This window comes from Podarcis cretensis (assembly GCF_951804945.1).
Source record: "Podarcis cretensis genome assembly, chromosome: 3".
Taxonomy (NCBI): domain Eukaryota; kingdom Metazoa; phylum Chordata; class Lepidosauria; order Squamata; family Lacertidae; genus Podarcis; species Podarcis cretensis.
The window spans coordinates 48,790,944-48,807,241 of NC_137172.1; the positions used below are offsets into that span (position 1 = coordinate 48,790,944).

The 16,298-nt window shown below is 44.5% G+C and overlaps 1 protein-coding gene across 6 annotated transcripts in view; it reads left to right on the top strand.

The window, feature by feature from the left end:
- Positions 1-2,023: 2,023 nt before the first annotated feature.
- The window catches only part of SIPA1L2 (signal induced proliferation associated 1 like 2), an 82,860-nt gene continuing 68,585 nt past the window's right edge, over positions 2,024-16,298 (top strand). For 4 of the 6 annotated variants that reach the window (XM_079971795.1, XM_079971798.1, XM_079971799.1 and 1 more), the window contains exon 1: positions 2,024-2,252. The gene's annotated coding sequence lies outside the window, so the exon portion shown is untranslated. Of the gene's footprint in view, positions 2,253-2,332; positions 2,412-16,298 lie in introns of those variants that run through there. The other 2 variants (XM_079971796.1, XM_079971797.1) reach the window with 2 other exon arrangements.

The following is a 16,298-nucleotide window of genomic DNA, read 5'->3' on the forward strand; positions in this document are numbered from 1 at the left end:
AATTAAATATATTTTCAGAGCATACTGAAGTCATAACGTCTTTCCCCTGGAGTACACCTGTTTGAATTTATGGGGCTAATATTTTTCATATATATAAAAAGATGAAAGTGCACTTCTTCTGGAAACTGCATTCAGTCTTAAAATTATTGTTTCCAAAACTTTAATGCACTATTCTAAATTTTAGAGGGAATAATAGGGCTATAGTACAACTGCACTTTACTGAAAACCCTGTGCCTGTCCTCAAGGCAAAGTGCAACAAGGGAACTGTGCTTTGGGCTGCAATCCTGCACACACTTACTTGGGAGTAAGCCCCATGAAACTCAGACTTATTTCTGAGTACAACTGCACTGTCAGAATCAATGTTGACGACTTCTTTCTTCCCAGGATGACCTTCCTGTATCTGGGTACCTGGTACATAATTCCTTCAGAATGAGCTGCACAACTCTCTGTGTCTCTGCATTTCATGCATTCCTATCAAGTATCAGTACCCAGACCTGGTCAAATCAGATTTTTCTTATGGTGGATGTTTTAATAAGAAATAATGTAAGAAGTCAGCAAAATGCTTCTCATTAGAGAGATGGGCAGGTTGCTTTACATACCCAACAACAGCAAATTTGTAAGCATAAGGTTTTCAGAACAGAAGTTACTGTAAGAGTAGCTTTTATCATCATATGTTTGAGAGATATGTAATTTATTTTTGTCTTCTCAAATAAAAACTCATGGTGCAATTTTACTTCCTGCTTCTAAAGAGCTGTCCCTACATGCTGTCTGTCTCTCGTTTTTTCATTTCCACTGTTTTACAGTGGCTACCACAGATGTGTACATTACGTTTTTAAATAGACTTTGAGGTAGTTTGTGCGTTTTGGCACTCAGCTGGGATAGCTCAGTGAACTGAACACGAGACTCTTAATCTCAGGGTTGGGCAAGATTCCTGTACGATAGGAGCCAACTCCTAGGAGCTGAAGGGGATTGGCCCCCCAATAAAATATTTGAGGCGGCTGCCCCTCCAAATTGAAGGGCATTGCCATATAAATGTGCACAGAGTCATGTGATCGATTATTCGGGGCGGGGCTTACCTCCCTTCCCCCTATTTTATTTAAGTTGGCACACCTGACCCTCACGGTCCCTTACAATTCTGTGATTCTGATTTCGCTGCGAAGACACCACCTGCCCCAGAAAGAGAGCACGAAATGGCAACGCCTTACAACGATGGAGTTGTCCAGGGTCTTGAAACCGAGATGCCATTGAATGCTTCGAGGATGCTCCCCCCCCCCTCTGCAAAGGGCTGCCCTATGCGCCCTGTAGGGGCTACGGAGTCCCCACCGGAGTTTTAGAGGCAGGCACGTTTATTAAAGTTTACCGATGGCCGCTTTTCTTTTCACCCGCCCCCCCCCCCCGCTTAAACAGCGACTCGGGTCAAGGTCCGATCGCCGTCCACGCAAGAGAGGAGTTTGCGGTGCAAATCGGCGTCCTGGCCAACGTAGGTTTCATATTCGCATTTAAAAAACCCCTTTGGCCGCCCAGAGCCGCGCTATGAGGAATCCCACCGGGATCCGAGACGCAGCGCGCAAGGCTGGTTACAGTCTCTCTCTCTCTGGCGGTGAGCTGCTTCGCTCCGGGCTTCCCGCCGGCCTCCTCCCCCAGCTTAGAGACTTTCCCCAGCGGAGCTGTCCTAAGAGGCAGAACTTTAGGAACCCGCCCCGCGCGCCGCCTGGGAAACGGGGGGCGGGGGGAGGAAAGAGCGGCGGCTGCGGATCTCAGCTGGCTCTATAAGGCAAGGAAGACAATTACCGAGAGAGAGAGAGAGAGAGGGAGAGGGGAACAGCAGAAGGTGGGATCGCCTGCTAATACGTAGGCGGGGCCTCCCCCCCCCCCACAAGAGGCACCTTCCCTGTCCAATGGGGCGTCAGGGCGCCCTCCGAGGGGCGGCCTCAGCCAATGGGGAGCCAGGGAGGCGTAGCCGCGCCTTGCAGCGAAGCTGAGCTCCTTTCCTCCCCAGCCTATCCGGCGGCTGAGACGGACCGAGCCGGAGCTTGCCTCGCGCGGGCAGCTGCGCCGGCTAAAGCGGACGGGCGGCGCGCGCGGCGCTCGCTCGGGTCGCCCTCCCTCCTTCCCCTCCCCGCCGCCCTTTGAGGGAGAGACGCTCCCTCAGTCAGTCCGCCAGTTGGTTTCGAGGGGGGAGAGGAAGGTAACCGGACGGAGCTCCTTCGCCTGGGAGCAGCCCGGCTTCGATGCTGGGGTGTGGAAAGGAGGTAAGGGAGCCGCCGCCGCCGCCGCCGCCGGGTCTCTCTCTTCTCCTGAGAAAGTGGAGTCTGGAAGGGGAGCCGAGCCGGGCTGGGTTCGAGACTGAGGGGCAGAAGCGGCTCCTCCAGTCCGGCTGAGGGGAAAGCGGGTCTTCCGAGGAGGGGCAGGTCGGGGCCACCCCCTCCCCCTCCCCCCCTTTGCTGGAAGAGGAAGAGAGAGGGAGGAATTAATGGAGGGCTTTTGGGGATTAATTCTCCACAGCACCAGGAACTCTCTTTGTGTGTGTGTGTGTGTGTGTGTGTGTGTGTAGTTTCTGGTGGGGGGCTGGGAAAGCGACACTTTCTTCATGCACTTGCTGTAGATGGTGCAAAGGTTCCTCACGTTACTTTCTTCCTCTCCCCTCCGAGAGACAGACAGGCAGTCAAGATGGAAAGTTGGAGGAGGTTATTCTGGCCTGGGAATAGGTGAGGAGGCGAAGGCAGGAGGGAGTTGCCTTTTCCTCCCTCCCTCTGGGATCTCTGCTTAGCCACCCCCACTCCCGTGGGTGGAAAAATAGCACGGGGGGGGGAGAGGGGCTAGGGGTCGGAATTCGCCTCTCTCCCCCCCGCCCAGCACAGAGTTCGCCTCTCTCGCGCACAGCTTTTGTGCCTGCTGCAGCATTGCCATGCATCGCTTGATTTCATCTACTGTATTTATTTATAAGTTTTGCAAAACAAATGATTCTGCTTGGACTAGGGCATAGGTTGGTACAACGGTGGTATCTGTTGGACTGCCGACGTCATTTCGCTGGACAGTTGTCTAAAACCGGCACCTCAAGTTTAGTCTAACTTTTTAAGGAATGCTGTGTGCTAATTGCTGGGATGTTTTTATAAGGCTCCCCCTTCCCCAAATGGGCTTATCGGAAGGGAGGAAATGGGGCAATCTTCTCTTCTCTTTGGTTTTGAAAAACAAATGTATGTACATCAATCGTAGGTGCTAGAATACGGTTATTTTCTGGTCCAGCTAAATGATTTTTCAGTAGTTTGATGTTTATGTATAGCAAATGGCAAACGATGTCCTGTGTGTTTTCTCCCCCCCCCTTCTCTTCTACCCCCTTGTTTTTCTTCGAGTCTGAAGCATGACCACCAATTCATTTTTTTAAATGAAAGCTTTCTCCTTGTTAATGTTTTGTCTTACGCTGCATTTAATGGAACACAAGTGCCTTTGTAGTTTTGTGGAAAACTTTTACCATTATTTTATGGATTTTGGTTTAACAACATGTGCAGGGCTTTCCACTGTTATTGGGTAGCTAGCTCACTGCTTTATTTTGACAATAGACTGCTCTGAAGCTGATAATTATCTAATGCACCTATTAACATATAAAGTGAGTTTGTAAGCTACATTTTTAATGTATGTTAGAGGACACCTTTGAATACTTGCAGCATGGTTATCCTATTTTTATCGGGTTGGTTGTTGGCAAAACATTGTTTGAAAACAGGTATTTATATTTTTGTAGTAAAGATTCTTGCTAACGAAAAGACTGCTGTGAATTCTTTTACCTTATTTTTGTGTTCAATTTTCATTCCTAAATGTTAACACTAGATGGCTTTCTTGCATCGTCCAGAAAGTACAGTACAGTTCAGAGCTGGCTTCTGACTTTGCTAGGTTATATCCTAGCATTTGCTGCTTATAAAATGCTAGTGCCCTGATCTGTTTTATAGTAAATGGAACTACAGTAAAACCAAATTTAAGCAGTTCTGTTCTTGGCAGTTTTGTTTTGACATTCTTCTTTACAGAAGTGCTATATGTGCAGTTTGCAATTTCTATAATTCTGTGGTAAGCTATGCTCAGAAAAAGCTTTAAACATATTTTTTCCATGAAAAGGGCTGCTTTATAATTGATGCATATATTGATTAATCAAAATTGCATTGCTTTACATTCTCTTTGAAACTGGTATAACCTCTTTAACTGATTTAATATAAACAAATCAATATTTTCTTTAGTTTTGTGTTTTTGTTGTTAATTTTGGCCAAAATGATGCTACTCCAAGTCATGTTTCATTAGCTTCTGTGTAGCTAATACACTTGTATTTTGTTTGTACAAAAAGTGGCCATCGAACAGTTCTTTATTAGTGCATGATGTTTTTCTTCCTATGAACTAGGTGACTGTGCAAGTAGTGTAGATATGCTTCTCTCCATTCATAGGATCACAGTATGAAATAGAGACTGCACTGTTGTTGTGGCCTGTCTTCTGCTTGGGTCACGCTCTGAAGAGTAAAAATGTCCCCCCCCCCCCCGAATATCAGCACCCTTAGACTGCATATCAATACAGAGGATTGAAATGTAGAGGTGCTGCATTTGGATTTAGGAAGGATATTGGGCTCATTATGGTTATCATTTATCTGTGCTGTTTTCTGAGCTATTGTTGATGGAAAACATGAAATGTAGGACTCCAATGAAAAATCTGCTTACTACCTAAGAAATAATTACAGATGAAATTATTCCAATAGTGCAACTTTAAGGACATTAAAAACACAGTTTGGCTTCAGAATTGTTGGCTTACTCTGAATGTTCATATAAATTACTGCTTTGAACTTGAAAAGGAAGAATGAGATAATATTTCTGCAGTTTTGAAAAAAAAATTGTATAGATGGTCTAAGCAGCAGTGTAGCTAGCCAATTGGGTGCCTGGTGCGGCGCACGCGCCCTGCAGCTGGGGGCGAAGCGAACCGCCCATGGGGGCGGGGCGAGCCAAGGCAGGGTGCGCTGCGTGGAGCCTCTCTGCAGCCTCCCCCTCAGCTATAAGGTGGCTGAGGTGGTGGGCAGACGCAAGCCCTGCGCTGCTCAAAAAAGCAGTGCTGAGCTTGCAGGCAGTCCACCCGCCGCCTCACCCTCAGGAGAGACGCATGGCTCAGGTACACTGCAGGCCCCGCGGTGTGGCGCCCAGTGTCCCCTGCCTCACCTAGCTGGCAGAAAACGAGCCCAGCAGGATCCCACAGTTTCCTTAGCTAGTGGAGAGAGAGAAACACACAGAGCTGCATTGGCGACAGCCACACCTGAACTTACCTGTCCTCACTGGGTGGAGCTGCTCCACTGTGTCCACTGGGCTTGTGGGCCATCGAGGATGCTCCAGGAGGTTTTGGGTGGCCTCAGCAGGCAGTGCCCAGCCACACCCGGTGCTGAGACCATCCCAGCCTGCCCCTTCGTTGGTGGTGAAGGAAAAGCGCTGCCTGTCGCCAGACGGTTTTCCACTCGCTAGGCGCCACATGGGTGCATTGGCTGCCCACAGTGGTGTAGGAAGGGGGTGTGGTGGGTGAGGGAGTTATTTTTTCAAAAAATGTGTCATGAGCCCAACTTTTGTTTATTTAAAAAACACATTTTTGCCATTTTGTCACCCCCCTAAGTGATGACACCCAGGGCAGCCCGCACCCACCACATGCCGCTTCCTACGCTACTGGGTCTAAGCCAAGATGACATTTTTCTTGGGCTAATGTCAAACACTTCATCATTCATTACTTCCAATACAGTATTATGATTCTGAATATTCACTTGGAAGGAAGTCTTGTCAATTTCAATAGAATTTCCTAATAAGCATTCTTGGGATTTCCTCTGTAGGCCTAGTGAAGAATCTTAAATCCCAGTATTTGATACTGGAAGGGGTTAGAATAAGCTTTGCCACTGTGGAGGCTCCCATTGTACGCTCTGACCAAGCGCGATGTTCCTGCCCCTGGCAGCCATAATAAAGCCCCCAAATGAGGTATTAAAGTTGTGCAGTGTCCAATTCAGTGTATTCAAAACTGCCCCATTTCCTGACAAGGGGCCTAATATGGGCTCCTCTGCTGTGTCAGCTCGGAGTTGCCACAGCTAAAAGCAGAGGATTATTGCCTCATGTCCTCTACTATGGCTGTCAGGGAGCTATAGGGCTGCAGTTGTAGTGGTCAATTGACTGGTCAGTGCCATCCCAGCTCCAGTTTTAATTGCTCTTCCTTAACCCTAGGCATGCTTCCTGGGGAGAAAGTCCAACTGCCCTTAGTGGGAGTTACTTCTGGGTTTGAGTTGCATAAGTTTCAAGACTGGAGTAAATATTTATTTATTTGGTTTGTTTATGCAGGCTGTGACTAATGTTGTCTGTTACCCAGCAGTAGGCTTTTCTTGTAGGTTGATGCTACAAGGAGTAGATTGAGATAGTTGGCCACTTCAGGTTCTGCTTGTTGTTTCTCACATTGGTAAATTCCATCATTGAATGTTACAACTGAAATTGTCTTGATGGATGTTACTTTATATGTATGATTTGGCCTCATTTTAAAATCTACTTCAGTGTCACGTCTATCCCTAGACCTGACAGAGGGTTAGAGCATAATCTACTCACTTGGTATGCTTTATAACATGACCACAATAAGTCAAATTGTTTACATTCTGTTTGTAAAAGCTACTTACATTTTCTGTGCTCTTATCCATGCACTTTAGTTAGGTTTGTGAATCCATTTCCATGTTTCTGGATTTGTCAAGGTTGATCGGCAGGTGTCTTGTAAGTAATCAGCTCGTTTGGCTTTTATAGAAGACACTCGGAATATTTGACATCATCTGTTAATTTGCAACGGAATAAATTTCTGGAATAAAAGTTGACTACCTGTACTTTTGTAATTCATTAACATAATTTCAATCTTGCAAACTCCTATCTTTTCAGTTTTCTTTGAATAGTTAGAATATTTTGTCAAGCTATTTTGATGTGTGAGAAACACTTGTTTAATCAGAGTTTTGAAATGTCTGCCTCATGTACATTGATGGCACTAAATTAAATAAATGCAGCATTTACAAAAAGTTGTGGAAGAATTGATTTTAAAACTTACTGATGAGGTAAAAAGTCCCCCCAACGAATTGAGTAGATGTTTATTTGCTCCTGTGTAAATACTTCTAATAACAGTAGAGGAAGAAGTGTTTCCAAGGTTGTGCTGGCCAGGGTTGGACAGGTTTTTCTGTCTGTCCTTGGTGGATCTCCTTTTAATAAAATGCCCCCCTCCAAAAAATAAAAAATAACCAATGCAGGATAATTAATTATGCCAGTTCCAAACTGGCATTGTTGATGAGTATGATCCTGAAGCTTCTTCAATGAATGAAGGGTTTCAGATTGAAGACTGCCTCTACCCCACGCCTGGAATGAACCGTTTCGGGGCCTAACATTGTCTACTACCAGCAGTAGAACTATGCTCATAGATGTATCTGCCAGTGTGCAGCAGGGGCCTGTGCAGCAGATGTGCCTATCTACCAGTGCAGCTCTTCACCAGCTCCAGCCAGTGAATGGGGGGGGGGGTAGGATTGTTCTTCCAAACTCATGCAGTTATTTGACTTTCTTTAATTGGGTGAGAATTATAATCATAGAGGTGGAAGGGACCCAAGGGTCTTTTTGTCCAACCCCCTGCAATGCAGGAATCTCAGCTAAAGCATCCATGACAGATGGCCATCCAACCTCAGCTTAAAAACTTCCAATGAAGGAGAATCCACCACCTCTTATGGGGTTCCACTGTTGAAAAGCTGTTACTGTCAGAAAGTTTTTCCAAATGTTTAGTCAGAATCTTCTTTCATGTAACTTGAAGCCATTGGTTCGAGTCCTACCCCTCCAGAACAGGAGAAAACAAGCATGTTCCCTCTTACATGTGACAGCCCTTAAGATATTTGAAGATGGCTATCATATCTCCTCTTAGTCTCCTCTTTTCCAGGCTAAACATATCCAGTTCCTTCAAGCACTCCTTGCAAGGCTTCATTTCCAGACCCTTGATCATCTTGGTTGCCCTCCTCTACACACGTTCCAGCTTGTCAACATCCTTCTTAAATTGTGGTGCCCAGAATTGGACACAGTATTCCAAGTGTGGCCTGACCAAGGCATAATAGAGTGGTACTATTGCTTCCTTTGATCTGGACACTGTACTTCTGTTGATGCAGTCTAGCAAAGTGTTAGTTTTTTTGCTGCTGCATCACACTGTTGACTCACGTTAAGCTTGTGCATCTGGTTCTTCCTGCTTAAGTGTAGGACCTTAAATTTGTCCCTATTGAAATTTATTTTGTTAGCTTGCGTCCAGTTCTCCAATCTGTTATGGTCATTTTGAATTCTGATTCTATCTTCTGCAGCATTAGCTACCCCTCGCAGTTAGATGTCATCTGCAAATTTGATGAGCATCCCCTCAATTCCTTCATCCAAGTCATTTATAAAGACGTTAAACAATAATGGGCCCAGGACAGAACAGTGTGGCACCCCACTTGTCACATTTCCCAGTTGACAAGGAACCATTAATGAGTACTCTTTGGGTTGAGCCAGCCAGCCAGCTACAAATCCACCTCGTTCAACCCACATTTTACCAGTTTCCTCGCAAGAATATTATAACATGTACTTCACTGTCTACACAGTGTGAACCACTCTGGATAGTCACACACTCCTGTGTAAGTATTCTGTAGTAAGAACTGTAGTAAGGAGAGAAAGAACCCCTACAACTGACAGCTGTTCAACATGAATAAAACATGTATAATAAATAAATAGTCATGTTAGGTGACTTTGAATATTTATTAACATGAGAAGTGTTCTATAGTATCTCCAGCTGGTCATTGTAGCAGCAAAGTTGGGAGCAGTTTACAGAGAGAAATGTTGGTCTGGCAATGTGGGCATACCTTCTGCATAGGATCATAGTATTTAGTGTTTCTTTTGTGCCTTTTTAGCTTTTCAAATCCCAGTGTGGCAAAGCATCCAGAAAATGGAGAGCTGGAGAATGAAATTATGGTATAGGGAACAAAAATACAGATACAATAAGAATGTTCTGATTAGAATTGAATACCCACATACTTAATTGTATTTAAATATCAGTGACCCATAAGCAGTATGTCTTCCTTTATTTATTAGAGATACAGAATAGAGTACTGGGCTCAATTTGTGTTGAAATTAGAACAAACTTCATGGAAATAGCTTGTATGTTTAGGATTTATCCCTTTATATTTGTTGCAAAACAGCATGGCATGTGGAAAGTTCTAGCAAGATGACTGAATAGAGCAGATATCTGTGGAGTATTACAGAAGGTTCTAGGAACATTTTAAGATGTAGAGACCAAATGAACAAAGCATAGGGAGGTCAATCTATTCCATTTAGTGAGGCTGAAGCAGGGTTGCAGTCAAGCAGTGAGCTGCCTGGAAGGTAGGTGGGCAAGAAATTTGGAAGACTCAGAGGGGAAAAAGCAGGGAAGTGAGAATGTATTTGCAGCTGACAAGCAGAGGCAGCTAGAGGAAGACTACAGCCAAATGGAAATAAGACCAAGATCTGGCTGTTGATCAGGCCTGATCTGGAAGTATTTAAGACAAGTCAGAGAAACAGTGGATTGTCTGGGTAGTGAAGGATTCAAAGAGAATGCTCTTGTCAGCCTTAGCACAAGGGGCACAAGTGATCTAATCAGAAAGCTTCCAGCTTGAGACTTGCAGTACTGAAAATACGGCACCTCTCCAAATATATGTGGCTTGATAAAGAGCACTGGGTTTAGGTTGTTGTAATAGTGTCAGCATCTACACAGTTGGAATGTGTAAAGGACAGGGGTCTACCATTTTTGGTTGGCATTGCTCACCAAGCCAAAAAGTCTAGCTAGTAGACACCCACCTCCCAATCAAGCCTCCAGCCCTCTTCTCTATGGGCAATAATCTAACAGGCATTTCTCAAAGAAAAGACCAGTAGGAAGTGTACCAGGTTGAAACTACTGCTGGTTTGAAAACACTCTGAGTGCCTTCAGAAAATAGCATACCATTCATGTTCCAAAGCAGGAAGATCCAGTATGGGGGTTGTTGGTTTGGCCCTGTGTGGCCAAGGCTCATCAGACATTTTGGCAATGCAGCTGCTAATCTCCATCATTCCTTACAATTTTGGAGGTGGCAGACATAACCACATACTTGTCTGGATGACCTCCACTCACCTCTAAAGCTTCAAAGTTGGGAAGAAAGCTTTGTTGGGAAGTTGAGGAGTGAAAATAAAAGGATAGGAGGGAAACCCAGAGGTAGAATTTAATTTCATTGATAAGTAAGATGAAAATTAAACCAAGTTCCTAGACAGAGTTAAAATAAGCTGTTGAGTCATCACTTGCTCTTTCAACTTCCTAATGAGGCTGATTTTATCACCAGATGATGGACCCTGCCATTGATGTATTGCATTTTGGTTTAGACAATTTATTCAAACATCTTTCACTAACATGGAAATAAACTCTGTCCTACTGAAATCTCAATTGTGGCTTACATGCAAATACAGTACATAGTTTCATTTTTCTACCGTAACCTCCAAGCAACATTCCAGCAAGAAGATTATTCTTGCTGAGCCATTTGAGGTAAGCTAACACATTTGCTGTTTGACCAGCAGTACAATTGTCCTCGTGGGCTTCGTATACCAGCTGTACCACTACAAATGATTGTGTTGAGTGGTGCTTTGTTTAAAAGAGGGAAAACAAATGTGATGTTAATGTACAATTTCCAGAGTTGACCACATATGGGGGTTGGAGAGGGGACTGGCAAGGAAGTGCATGGATGGATAAGATGTAGACAGCATTGTGGTGAGACAAGAATTTTAAGAGGTGGGAATAAACTGGAATCAGGGGTTTTCATAGATGGAATAGCAGATTTTGTTTAAAATATTTTTCAGAATATGTATTGTAAAAACTCAACGTAGATAGGAGTGAAGTTGTGAAAACCCTAAAGAATAGTATTTGTTAAAAGTGTAATAAATAATCCCCTTTAAAAGGTCTTATAACACATAGTAACCTATAGTAAGGTCTACCATTTGTTAACACATTATCTCTTATTGCTACTGAGGACACCATTCAGTGGAAATGTCTCTGGCACAAATGCCATTGAAACTATATGAATGGTTGCATGCTACATCCAGGGTTGCTTGCATAAATGTTCCCAGTGAATTGCTCATATATATAAGCCCAGTGTGGTCAGAATTGTAACCTGTATTGTGGAACCTTGAAATTAGTTTATTAATGTATAAGAAATTTATAAGCTTCGTTAAAACGATCATGATAGATATTTGCCTTAGATTTATTTTGTATGGCCTTCAAAAAAACTTGAGTGAGAAGATGATGTGTTCTATATATGTTTCACATGGTGTGATTTAATCACTTGCTTCCATTTTAAAAGCAACAATTATAGTTGTAAATAGCCTTTTCTAAAGCATAGCATAAATACTATAGGAGTTAATGACATTTCAAAATAACAGCTGCTTTTAAAAATAACATTAAGTACTGGTGTGTGTGCATTTTTAGCATTCACTTGTTTTTGGTAGGTAGTGTAGCTGAACAGCTGCAGATTGTGTATTTTCATCACAAGCTGTGGCAGTTGGAAAGTTACTCTACTTCTGCCTATCCAACAAAGGTAGTTTGATGCTTGAGCAGCTAGATCAAGGTCACTTAGTTTCAACTACACACAGTACAGATTCCCCCCCCCCCCCCGGCTGTGTATAACAGTATAGTAAGTCACTGAAAGGAAAGGCACTTACAGGATTATTTTATATGTTCTCACAAACTTTCAATTTATTTTTTATGTAATTGTGCTTAGTAATAATTCTCTACATAGACACTCACATATTCAGACTATGATTAATACAAATGAGCTGTCAATGGTGCAATGCTTGTTTGTAATATACAAGAGATCTGAAGCAAAATGTTGTAGCTTTGCGAGTTCTGTTCACTGTTACTATCACTCATCCATGCTCTAATGCATGATAACACAACTCAGTTCATTTCTCCTCTGGTTTTCTACCCTTCCCTCCAAATATCAGTCAGTATTTATTGGCCATTGAGTAAGCATAGCTCTCATTGGGTTATTTTGTGTTCCCCTCTTGTTTTTTATCTCCTAAGCATTTTTGTACTTCTGAGCAACTTGGGCTCTCCCAAGCTCACTAATATACTAGTGCTCACAGCCTGGACTTCAAAAACATAGGGAATGGTAGAATGATTATTTACTGAGATGTGCTTACTGTGTTGAATCTTAGTAGCCTGCTTGAGATCTTGACCAGCTTCTTTCTAGAAGCTTTACCATAAATCCTTAACTAATGGCTTTCACAATGCTACTTGATTCAATAATGACCATCTATGTTCTAGAAGATTTCGAGGCAAGATTTTGGCCCAAATCTTGCAGTTACCACCACTAAATATTCAACTGTTGTAACTCTTTTTCAGGTCAATTGCAACAGTCAGTGTACTTGATTCATATATTTACCATTCCTTATATTTCTGATTAAAGTTGTCTTGTGATTGTGGCACTGCCCAAGCATGTTGGGGGGGGGGGGCTCAGCTGATGAAGCATTTCAGCCTCAGTGATGACAAGTCAAGACAAGTGAGATAGGAACTATGTAAGGACAGATGACACCCACCCAAGAGTTCTTAAAGAACTCAAATATTAACTTGTTTATGATCCATACTTTTGTTAGAACTGTGTTGCTCAGCTGATAGCAAAACATCTATCAGAAGAATGGGGAGAAAAACAATTTTCAGTGAACCCCACTCCTCCCTGCAGCTCCCAAGTTCCTCCAAAATTGCTCTGGAGTGGTCAGCTTGAGCAAATTTAAGGGGAATGTGGAGGGGAATTGTGAAAAAAACAACAATTCTCTCCATTCTTCTGAGAGAAGCCTTGCTGTCAGCTGATCAACACTATCGGATATAACCCAGTGTAATTTGTCTGTAAGATCAGCCTCTATACTTGAGGACTGGAAAGAGGCCAATGCAACTTTAAAAGAGGGAGGCAGGATCCAGGAGTGATCTGAGAAATGGCAATCTGGTTAGCTTAACATCTATTCCTGGAAATTACTGAGGAAGTCTTGAGGAACAAGTTTTGCTGATGAAGAATCTGTGTGATTTGTATAAGGATTAGTCTTGTGGTTAAAATAAAAAGGGATTTTGAGGAATCCAAAATGAAATCTCCAAACTGAGTAAATGGCCATTAGATGTGATTAAATGTAAGAAAATGTAAAGTGATGCACACTGGAACAAAAAGCCTAACTTCACAGATATGTGACTTTGCAGTGGTTTGAGCAGTAAAGTGATCTTGGAGTTGTAGTGGATAACTCAATGAAGATGTCAACTTAACTATAGAAATGTGAATTTCAGGTTAGTGATAATTAGGAAAAGGATTGAAAAGAAAACAATTAGTATCATAATGCCATTATACAAATCTGTCATGAAATCATACTTGGAATACTGTGTTCAGTTCTGGTCTTCATACCTCAAAAAAAGACGTAGAGTTGGAGAATGTTCAGATTAAGGCAGCCAAAATGATCAAGGGATTGAAACAACTCTCCTATGAGGAAAGATTACAACATATGGATATGACGGAGTTGTAGGAAAAAGTGGATGGACAGAAGTCCCCATCCCGTCACAATGCTAGAGTGGGAGCCATCCATTGAAGCTGCATGTTGGAAGATTTATGACAGATGAAAAAAAGTACTTAATTCAGTTAAACTGGAAACTGTTCCCACAAGATGTAGTGATTTCCACTAAACTACTCACCTTTAAAAGAAAAGTTCATGGAGAATAAGGCTATTAGTTGCCTCCTCCAGTATTGGAGGCAATATGGCCCTGAATGTCAGTTGCTGGAAAGCACAAGTGGGGGGAGTGTGATGTTGTGTTCATGTCCTGCCTAGGGGAGAATAGTGAATCAAGCCATCACAATCAGAGAACAGATGGGCCACAAGCAGAAGAAAGAAGTTCATGTAGAACAGATAAGAGCTGTACACTACAGGTCAGGTTATACATATTGTGAAATTAAGGAACTGAAATACATTGTAGAAAGCACTAGATAATAATAATAATAATATTTGTATTTATTATTTATTATTATTTATTATTTGTACCCCGCCCATCTGACTGGGTCTCCCCAGCCACTCTGGGCGGCTTCCATAAAAACCAAAAATACACTAAAATATCACAGATTAAAAACTTCCCTGAACAGGGCTGCCTTAAGATGTCTTCTGAATGTCAGGTAGTTATTTATTGCTTTGACATCTGCTGGAAGGGCGTTCCACAGGGTGGGCGCCACTACCGAGAAGGCCCTCTGCCTGGTTCCCTGTAGCTTTGCTTCTCACAATGAAGGAACCGCCAGAAGGCCCTCGGCGCTGGACCTCAGCTTCCGGGCAGAACGATGGGGGTGGAGACGCTCCTTCAGGTATACTGGGCCGAGGCCGTTTAGGGCTTTAAAGGTCAACACCAGCACTTTGAATTGTGCTCGGAAACGTACTGGGAGCCAATGTAGGTCTTTCAAGACCGGTGTTATGTGGTCTCGGCGGCCGCCCCCAGTCACCAGTCTAGCTGCCGCATTCTGGATTAGTTGTAGTTTCCGAGTCACCTTCAAAGGTAGCCCCACGTAGAGCGCATTGCAGTAGTCCAAGCGGGAGATAACTAGAGCATGCACCACTCTGGCAAGACAGTCCGCAGGCAGGTAGGGTCTCAGCCTGCGTACCAGGTGGAGTTGGTAGACAGCTGCCCTGGATACAGAATTGACCTGCGCCTCCATGGACAGCTGTGAGTCCAAAATGACTCCCAGGCTGCGCACCTGGTCCTTCAGGGGCACAGTTACCCTATTCAGGACCAGGGAGTCCTCCACACCAGCCCGCCCCCTGTCCCCCAAAAACAGTACTTCTGTCTTGTCAGGATTCAACCTCAATCCATTAGCCGCCATCCATCCTCCAACCGCCTCCAGGCACTCACACAGGACCTTCACCGCCTTCACTGGTTCTGATTTGAAAGAGAGGTAGAGCTGGGTATCATCTGCATATTGATGGACACCCAGTCCAAACCCCCTGATGATCTCTCCCAGCGGCTTCATATAGATGTTAAAAAGCATGGGGGAGAGGACAGAACCTTGAGGCACCCCACAAGTGAGGGCCCAGGGGTCTGAACACTCATCCCCCACCACCACTTTCTGAACACGGCCCAGGAGGAAGGAGCGAAACCACTGTATAACAGTGCCCCCAGCTCCCAGCCCCTCTAGACGGTCCAGAAGGATGTTATGGTTGATTGTATCAAAGGCCGCTGAGAGATCCAGCAGAACTAGGAAACAACTCTCACCTTTGTCCCTAGCTCGCCGGAGATCATCAACCAGCGCGACCAAGGCAGTTTCAGTCCCATGATGAGGCCTGAATCCCGATTGGAAGGGATCCAAATGGTCCGCATCCTCCAGGCGTGCCTGGAGTTGTTCAGCAACCACGCGCTCAATCACCTTGCCCAAGAAAGGAAGATTTGAGACTGGGCGATAGTTGGCCATACTGGCCGGGTCTAAAGATGGTTTTTTAAGAAGCGGTTTAATGACCGCCTCTTTCAGCGGATCTGGGAATGTTCCCTCACAGAGGGAAGCATTCACCACCCCGCAGAGCCCATCGCCCAGCCCTTCCCGGCTTGCTTTTATTAGCCAGGATGGGCAAGGATCCAGGAGACAGGTGGTTGGTTTCATGCGTCCAAGCAGCCTGTCCACATCCTCGGGGGTAACGGATTGAAATTGATTCCATGCAACTTGACCAGACAGAGCTCTAGCACTCTCCCGCCCCGGCACTGCTCCCACGGTGGTGTCTAGCTCCTTCCGAATATGAGTGATTTTATCTGCAAAAAACTTTGCAAAATCGTTGCAGGAGATCTTGGGGTCTTTACAAGGCCCCGGTGGTAAAGGTGGTTCCGTTAAATTGCGAACCACCTGAAAGAGTCTCCTGCTACTATTTTCTGCAGATGCGATAGAGGCGGTGAAGAAAGTCTTCTTCGCCGTCGCTATCGCCACTTGGTAGGCTCGACGTTGAGCTCTAACCTGTGTCCGGTCAGATTCGGAGTGAGTTTTTTGCCACCGACGCTCTAGCCGTCTCAGCGATTGTTTCATCGCCCTCAGCTCCGAAGAAAACCACGGAGCTGTCCGGGCTCCATGCAATCGGAGAGGGCGCTTCGGAGCCAGACAGTCGATAGCCCTGGTTAACTCCGCATTCCAGCGGGCCACCAGGGAATCAGCTGAAAGGCCATCAACATGGGATAAAGCATCCCCTACCACTCTCTGGAAACCATTTGGATCCATTAAGTGGCGGCGG